This window comes from Nipponia nippon, unplaced genomic scaffold (genome assembly GCF_047370975.1).
Source record: "Nipponia nippon isolate SJK-2023a ecotype South Korea unplaced genomic scaffold, ASM4737097v1 scaffold_26, whole genome shotgun sequence".
NCBI classification, from domain to species: Eukaryota; Metazoa; Chordata; class Aves; order Pelecaniformes; family Threskiornithidae; genus Nipponia; species Nipponia nippon.
The window spans coordinates 5,034,432-5,041,292 of record NW_028262343.1 but is presented as its reverse complement, the minus strand read 5'-3'; positions in this window follow the sequence as shown (position 1 = coordinate 5,041,292).

The following is a 6,861-nucleotide window of genomic DNA, read 5'->3' as shown; positions in this document are numbered from 1 at the left end:
GGCAGGGCCATCAGGAGAGCAGGAAGAGGAAAAGGCAGAAACATAAATGAGAGGATAACCACCCGATCTTTGTCCCTGAGGGAGCTGCGAGATATGAGAAAAGTAGTCAGTCATCATCCAGGCGAGCACATTGTCACCTGGCTGCTGCGATGCTGGGATAATGGGGCCAGTAGGCTAGAATTAGAGGTTAGGGAAGACAAGCAGCTGGGATCCCTTTCTAGGGAAGGGGGCATTGACAAAGTGATTGGAAAAGGGGCACAAGCCCTCAGCCTCTGAAGGCGACTCCTGCCAGGTATGAAGGACTCCATCTCGGCTGCGGAGAGAATGTCCCAGAAAGTCCAGCACCTCGAAGAGGATATATCCTACTCCTCACCTATACGGACCAGTGTCTCAACCATTAGGAGTAAGCGTCCCTCTGCTCAAGAGAGAATATATAGTGGATACACGCCATGGGCCACCCTGTGGTTTTACCTGCGTGACCATGGAGAGGACATGAGGAAGTGGGATGGAAAAATCTACCTCGACCCAAGAGGCATGAGTACGTGAGTTGCAAGGAAAAACAATCACACAAGGGGGGGTGTTCCAGGAAAAGTGCTGCTCCAGTTTCCGGTGGACAGTTCCCCAGACAGAGAAGAAGGGCTGTTCTTACTCCTGATTTTAATGAAAGAATGCCTGACTCGTATGTACAAGAAGTGAGTAATGACTGCTATGACCAGGACTAGAGGGGCCCTGCCTCCAGCCAGGTGGAGGAGAGGGACAACCGGGTGTACTGGACTGTGTGGATTCGATGGCCTGGCACATCAGACCCACAGGAGTAGAAGGCTCTAGTAGACACCAGTGCACAGTGTACCCTAATGCCATCAAGCTATGAAGGGGCAGAACCCATCCGTATTTCTGGAGTGACAGGGGGATCCCAAGAGATGACTGCATTGGAGGCTGAAGTGAGCCTAACCGGGAAGGAGTGGCAGAAGCACCCCATTGTGACTGGCCCAGAGGCTCCGTGCATCCTTGGCATAGACTACCTCAGGAGAGGGTATTTCAAGGACCCAAAAAGGTACTGGTGGGCTTTTGGTATGGCTGCCTTGGAGATGGAGGAAATTAAGCAGCTGTCTACCCTGCCCGGTCTCTTGAAGGACCCTTCTATTGGGGTGTTGCTGAAGGTCAAAGAACAACAGGTGCCAATTGCTACCACAACAATGCACCAGCGGCAATATCGCACCAACAGAGACTCCCTGATTCCCATCCATAAATCGATTCGTCAACTGGAGAGCAAAGGAGTGATCATCAACACTCACTCACCCTTTAACAGTCCCATATGGCCAGTGCGAAAATCTAATGGAGAGTGGAGACTTGCAGTAGACTATCGGGGCCTCAATGAACTCATGCCGCTGGTGAGTGCTGTCGTGCCGAACATGCTAGTACTTCAATACGAATTGGAGCCAAAGGCAGCCAAGTGGTATGCCACAACTGATATTGCTAATGTGTTCTTCTCAATCCCTTTGGCAGCAGAGTGCAGGCCACAGTTTGCTTTCACTTGGAGGGGCCTCCAGTGCACCTGGAATCGACTGCCCCAGGGGTGGAAACACAGCCCTACCATTTGCCATGGACTGATCCAGACTGCGCTGGAACAGGGTGAACCTCCGGAATACCTGCAATACACTGATGACATCATTGTGTGGGGCAACACAGCAGCAGAAGATTTTGAGAAAGGGAAGGAAATAGTCCAAATCCTTCTGGAGGCTGGCTTTGCCATAAAAAAAAAGTAAGGTCAAGGGACCTGCACAGGAGATCCAGTTTTTAGGAATTAAATGGCAAGATGGATTTTTTTTCAGATCCCAATGAATACAATCAACAAAATCACAGCCATATCTGCAGAAACCAGCAAAAAGGAAAAACAAGCTTTCTTGGGCGTTGTGGGTTTTTGGAGAATGCATATTCCAAATTACAGTCTGAGCATAAGCCCTCTCTATCAAGTGACCCAGGAGAAGAACGATTTCAAATGGGGCCCTGAGCAACGACAAGCCTTTGAACAAATTTAATGCAGTCGCCCTTGGGCCAGTCCGGGAGGACAAGATGTAAAAAATGTGCTCTACACTGCAGCCGGGGACAACGGCCGTACCTGAAGCCTCTGGCAGAAAGCACCAGGGGAGTTTCGAGGTCGACTCCTAGGGTTTTGGAGTCCGAGGCCCACTATACTGCATCTGAAAATGACACATTGGCAGCATATGAAGGCTTTTGAGCCGTTTTGGAAGTGGTTTGTTCTGAAGCATAGTTTCTCCTGGCACCCCGACTGCCAGTGCTGGGCTGGATGTTCAAAGGGAGGGTCCCCTGTACACATCATGCAACTGATGCTACGTGGAGTAAGTGGGTCGCACTGATCACACAACGGGCTCGAATAGGAAACCCCAGTCACCCAGAAATCTTGGAAGTGATCATGGAGTGGCCAGAAGGCAAAGATTTTGGAATATCACCAGAGGAGGAGGTGACGCGTGCTGAGGAGGCCCCACTATATAATAAACTGCCAGAAAGTCAGAAGGAATATGCCCTGTTCACTGATGGGTCCTGTCGTCTTGTGGGAAGCATCGGAGGTGGAAAGCTGCTGTATGGAATCCTGTACGACAAGTTGCAGAAACCGCTGAAGGAGAAGGGGAATCGAGTCAGTTTGCAGAGGTGAAAACCATCCAGCTAGCTTTAGATATTGCTGAACGAGAAAAGTGGCCAATGCTCTATCTCTGTACTGACTCATGGATGGTGGCAAATGCCCTGTGGGGGTGGTTGCAGCAATGGAAGCAGAGCAACTGGCAGCGCAGAGGCAAGCCCATCTGGGCTGATGCATTGCTGCAAGATATTGCTGCCCGGGTAGAGAACCTGGTTGTAAAAGTGCGTCACGTAGATGCTCACGTACCCAAGAGTCGGGCCACTGAAGAACATCAAAACAACCAGCAGGTGGATCAGGCTGCTAAGATTGAAGTGGCTCAGGTGGGTCTGGACTGGCAACATAAGGGTGAATTATTTCTAGCTTGGTGTTTCCATGACACCTCAGGCCATCAAGGAAAAGATGCAACATATAGATGGGCTCGTGATTGAGGGATGGACTTGACCCTGGACACTATTGCACAGGTTATCCATGAATGAGAAACATGCACTGCAATCAAGCCAGCCAAGCGGTTCATATGAAGAATGATGGCTGAGATATCAATATGCGGAGGCCTGGCAGATTGATTATATCACACTCCCACAAACCCGCCAAGGCAAGCGCCATGTGCTTACAATGGTGGAAGCAACCACCGGATGGCTGGAAACATAGCCTGTGCCCTATGCAACCCGGAACGCTATCCTGGGTCTTGAAAAGCAAGTCCTATGGCGACGTGGCACCCCAGAAAGAATTGAGTCAGATAACGGAACTCATTTCCGAAACAGCCTCATAGACACCTGGGCCAAAGGGCATGGAATTGATTGTGTATATCACATGCCCTATCACGGAGCAGCCTCCGGGAAAATCGAACGATAAGATGGACTGTTAAAGACTGCACTAAAAGCAGCCAGTTTAATGAAGAATGAGCTTTGAGGAAACCAAGTGCAGTGGTGATGGAACCAGAATTGACTTCAGCATGCAACAGTCCAACACCACACACCATCTTTCCTGCCCTGAAGGACTGCTATGATGGACGAAGCCCGAAGTCATGGACTAAATGAAGTCAACAAATGTTTTAGAGGGATAGCCTATAGACTAAGGAAATTATATCTGTGTTTCTTTATATCTATATCTATATCTATCTCTATATCTATATCTATCTTTATATCTATATGTATCTCTATCTCTATATCTATATGTATATCTATATCTATCTCAAAAGACTGGAAAAGTGGTGGTGATTAATTGGAATGTATTGGAAAGAATAAGACCTGGGTATGACGTATATTGCATTGAATAAGGAGTGGATATTTTCCTTGTTTCAGCTAGGATAGAGTTAATTTACTTCCTAGTAGCTGGTATAGTTCTATGTTTTAGATTTAGGATGAGAATAATGTTGATCACAGACTGATGTTTTGGTTCTTGCTGAGTAGAGTTTACACTAGTCAAGGACTTTTCAGCTTCCCATGCTGTGCCAGGTGCAAAAGAAGCCGGGATGGGGCACAGCCAGGACAGCTGACCCGAACTAGCCAAAGGATTATTCCATACTATATGATGTCATGCCCAGTATACAAACTGGGGGGAGTTGGCCAGGGGGCAGCGATTGCTGTTTGGGGACATGCTGGGCATTGGTTGGCAAGTGGTCAGCAATTGTATCGTGCATCACTTCCTTGTATATTATTATAGTGTTTTTATACTATATTATTACTATTACTACTCTTCTGTTTCGTTTTACTTCAGTTATTAAACTGTTCTTATCTCAGCCCATGATTTTTCTGACTTGCACCCTTCCAATTCTCTTCCCCATACCTCTGGGTTGGGGGTAGTGAGCTACAGTGAGCTCTGTAGTGCATAGTTGCTGGCTGGGGTTAAACGACGACAAGCAGGAAGCTCATCAACCTACCACAATGGTTAAATCCCTCTCCCCATTGTGGCACCACACATGTTGCTTGGTCTGCCTGGACCTCCTCATGCTCTTCTCTTTGCCCTCAACAGCTGTCACTCACGCTGAGTGTCACACAATTAGACTTTCACCTGTCCTTAATCATTGCTCAAAGGCGCTTGAACTGGCTGCCCTTTGCACTGCTAGTCATAGATTTACCTGGGTACAGTAAACATCAGGCACTCAGGCTCCTGCACTGGGTGCAGGCAGGGCTGTTTGCCTGCCTCTGTTTAAGTTACCATTTGCCTTTACGTGCATGTGACAGTACCGCTGTACTGCCTTACACTCCCCAGGGAGGCCTGCATTTTTCTCATAATATTAGGTTCTGCCTAAGGCTGGTGGTATGGCTTAGGTTTTTCCCAGAAATTTTTTTCTGAATTTCTTGGGATGTCTCATATGATACAAATGAGTTCTTACATACTGCAGGGATTAATGCCATGAAAAAAAAAATATCCCCAAATTAGCATTGAATTTGACCCATTATTTTTTTACACATGACCTGTTGGAGAGTCAATGCTTAAATCTATTCTTTCACTAAAGTAAACATCTGCAGCATGTAGAAGTGCTGGTTTATTATAGCACTCCTCATTAGTGCTTATATTATTGACATTCTAAATTGTTTTTAAATTCATTTTAGAAAAAGTAACTCTGAATTTTGGAAATGGATCTCTGAAAATAAAATTAATTTTGCGTGAACATATTCGCGTAAAAAATGTATTTGGCTTTAATGAAATTACTCAGTTTAATAAAACATGTATGATTAGGTCATATATCAAGAAAAGAAAGCTGAATTACCTAATTGTAAGTATGATCCTGAAATAATTTCCCACTGTGTTGCTTTTTTGAGATACAGATAAAGAAATACTTTAAACTGTCTGTAAATCTAGCCTTGCAAATTTTGAATTTAGCCATGAAAAATGACTTTTCCTAAAAGGATAATAGAAGAGTTTCTGAAGGCTGAAATGAGTACCTCTCGGCTCCAAGTATAGAATATTGCAAACAAGCACATGCTTGCTTGAGTGCTTAAAGACAGCAATCTCATTCTAAATATAAAACTGAAGAGAGAGATCTGACACCTGCTTTGACACCAGGTTCTATGTGAAGCGAATCAAATGGCTCTGCAATACACCAGTTTCAACTCACAGGAGTTTGTGGCTCTACATCAGCATAAACAAAAACAGATATTAGCCTCATAAAGTCTATTTTGATTGCAAGTCCCATCCTATAATAGGAAACAACTTGAAGTGCCTTTTGAACGAAATCTTTTTCTCTGCTTATGAAAAGATTGTCAGATCTTGAGTTTAATTGGTATCATTCAATCTCTCTACAGTCCTATAACTCGTTGTCTTAGAATATATTAATAGCGGAAAAAAAATGACTGAAAGTGCTTATACAACTAGTTCTTGGAAAATTTATTTAAAGAAACAAAAGAGGAAAACTGCTTAACATACCATCCCTGGACTTGCAGGATTCGTTTAAATCAGAAAGTATCAGAGGATTACAGAAATCAAAAAGTTTTATCTTAGTGTATTTTCTTTTTAACCACAAAGAGGGGTTGCACTAATAAAGACTAATAATTCTCAGAAGAAAATACTATTAATAGTGTTGAAAACAAGACATATAGCTGAATTCTGGTATAGCGGCCTTTTTAGCGTGGGCCAGATCAATGCCATCTTCCTTCTCACGAAGAGGAGCCTACTCATTGGGTGACCTTACAAACCAGATACTGGTTTGGTCGTGTGCTCCTGCTCAGCCAATGACAGCCCTCATTCGGTACCCACCCAGCTCCTGCTGGGTGGGTGTGGATCAGTTACACACATACAGAGAGCTCTAGAGACTGCCTGCCAGCATCCCTAGCACTGTCTGCATCATCACAACCCATGACAGGCTGTACAATTTCTTTGATGCTTGTGAGAATTGCTGTCACTAGGACAGAGTGCTCAGGACCTCATGAATCTATCTTGAAACCATCACTAGAGATGTCAGGGCTTCTGTGAGGGAAGCCCGTGCTTGGGACTAGCTGTATTTCCACTGTCCAGCGGCAAAGCGCATGATTTCTGAACATACGTGGAACAATCATCGTTCCTCTGGATGGGTTTGCTCAAGCCCCCACGTGCTTTCCTCTCCCACAGCCCATCCTTTTCCCTAGCCTACTTCCAAAAGCCTCCTCGAAGGATCCTTCTCCTTTTTGCTCCTCCCTGATAATCTTTGGCCTAACACTATGCTGGGCTGTGCAATCTCACAAATCCACAAGCAGTTTCTCTTCTTCCCCATATCTCATGCC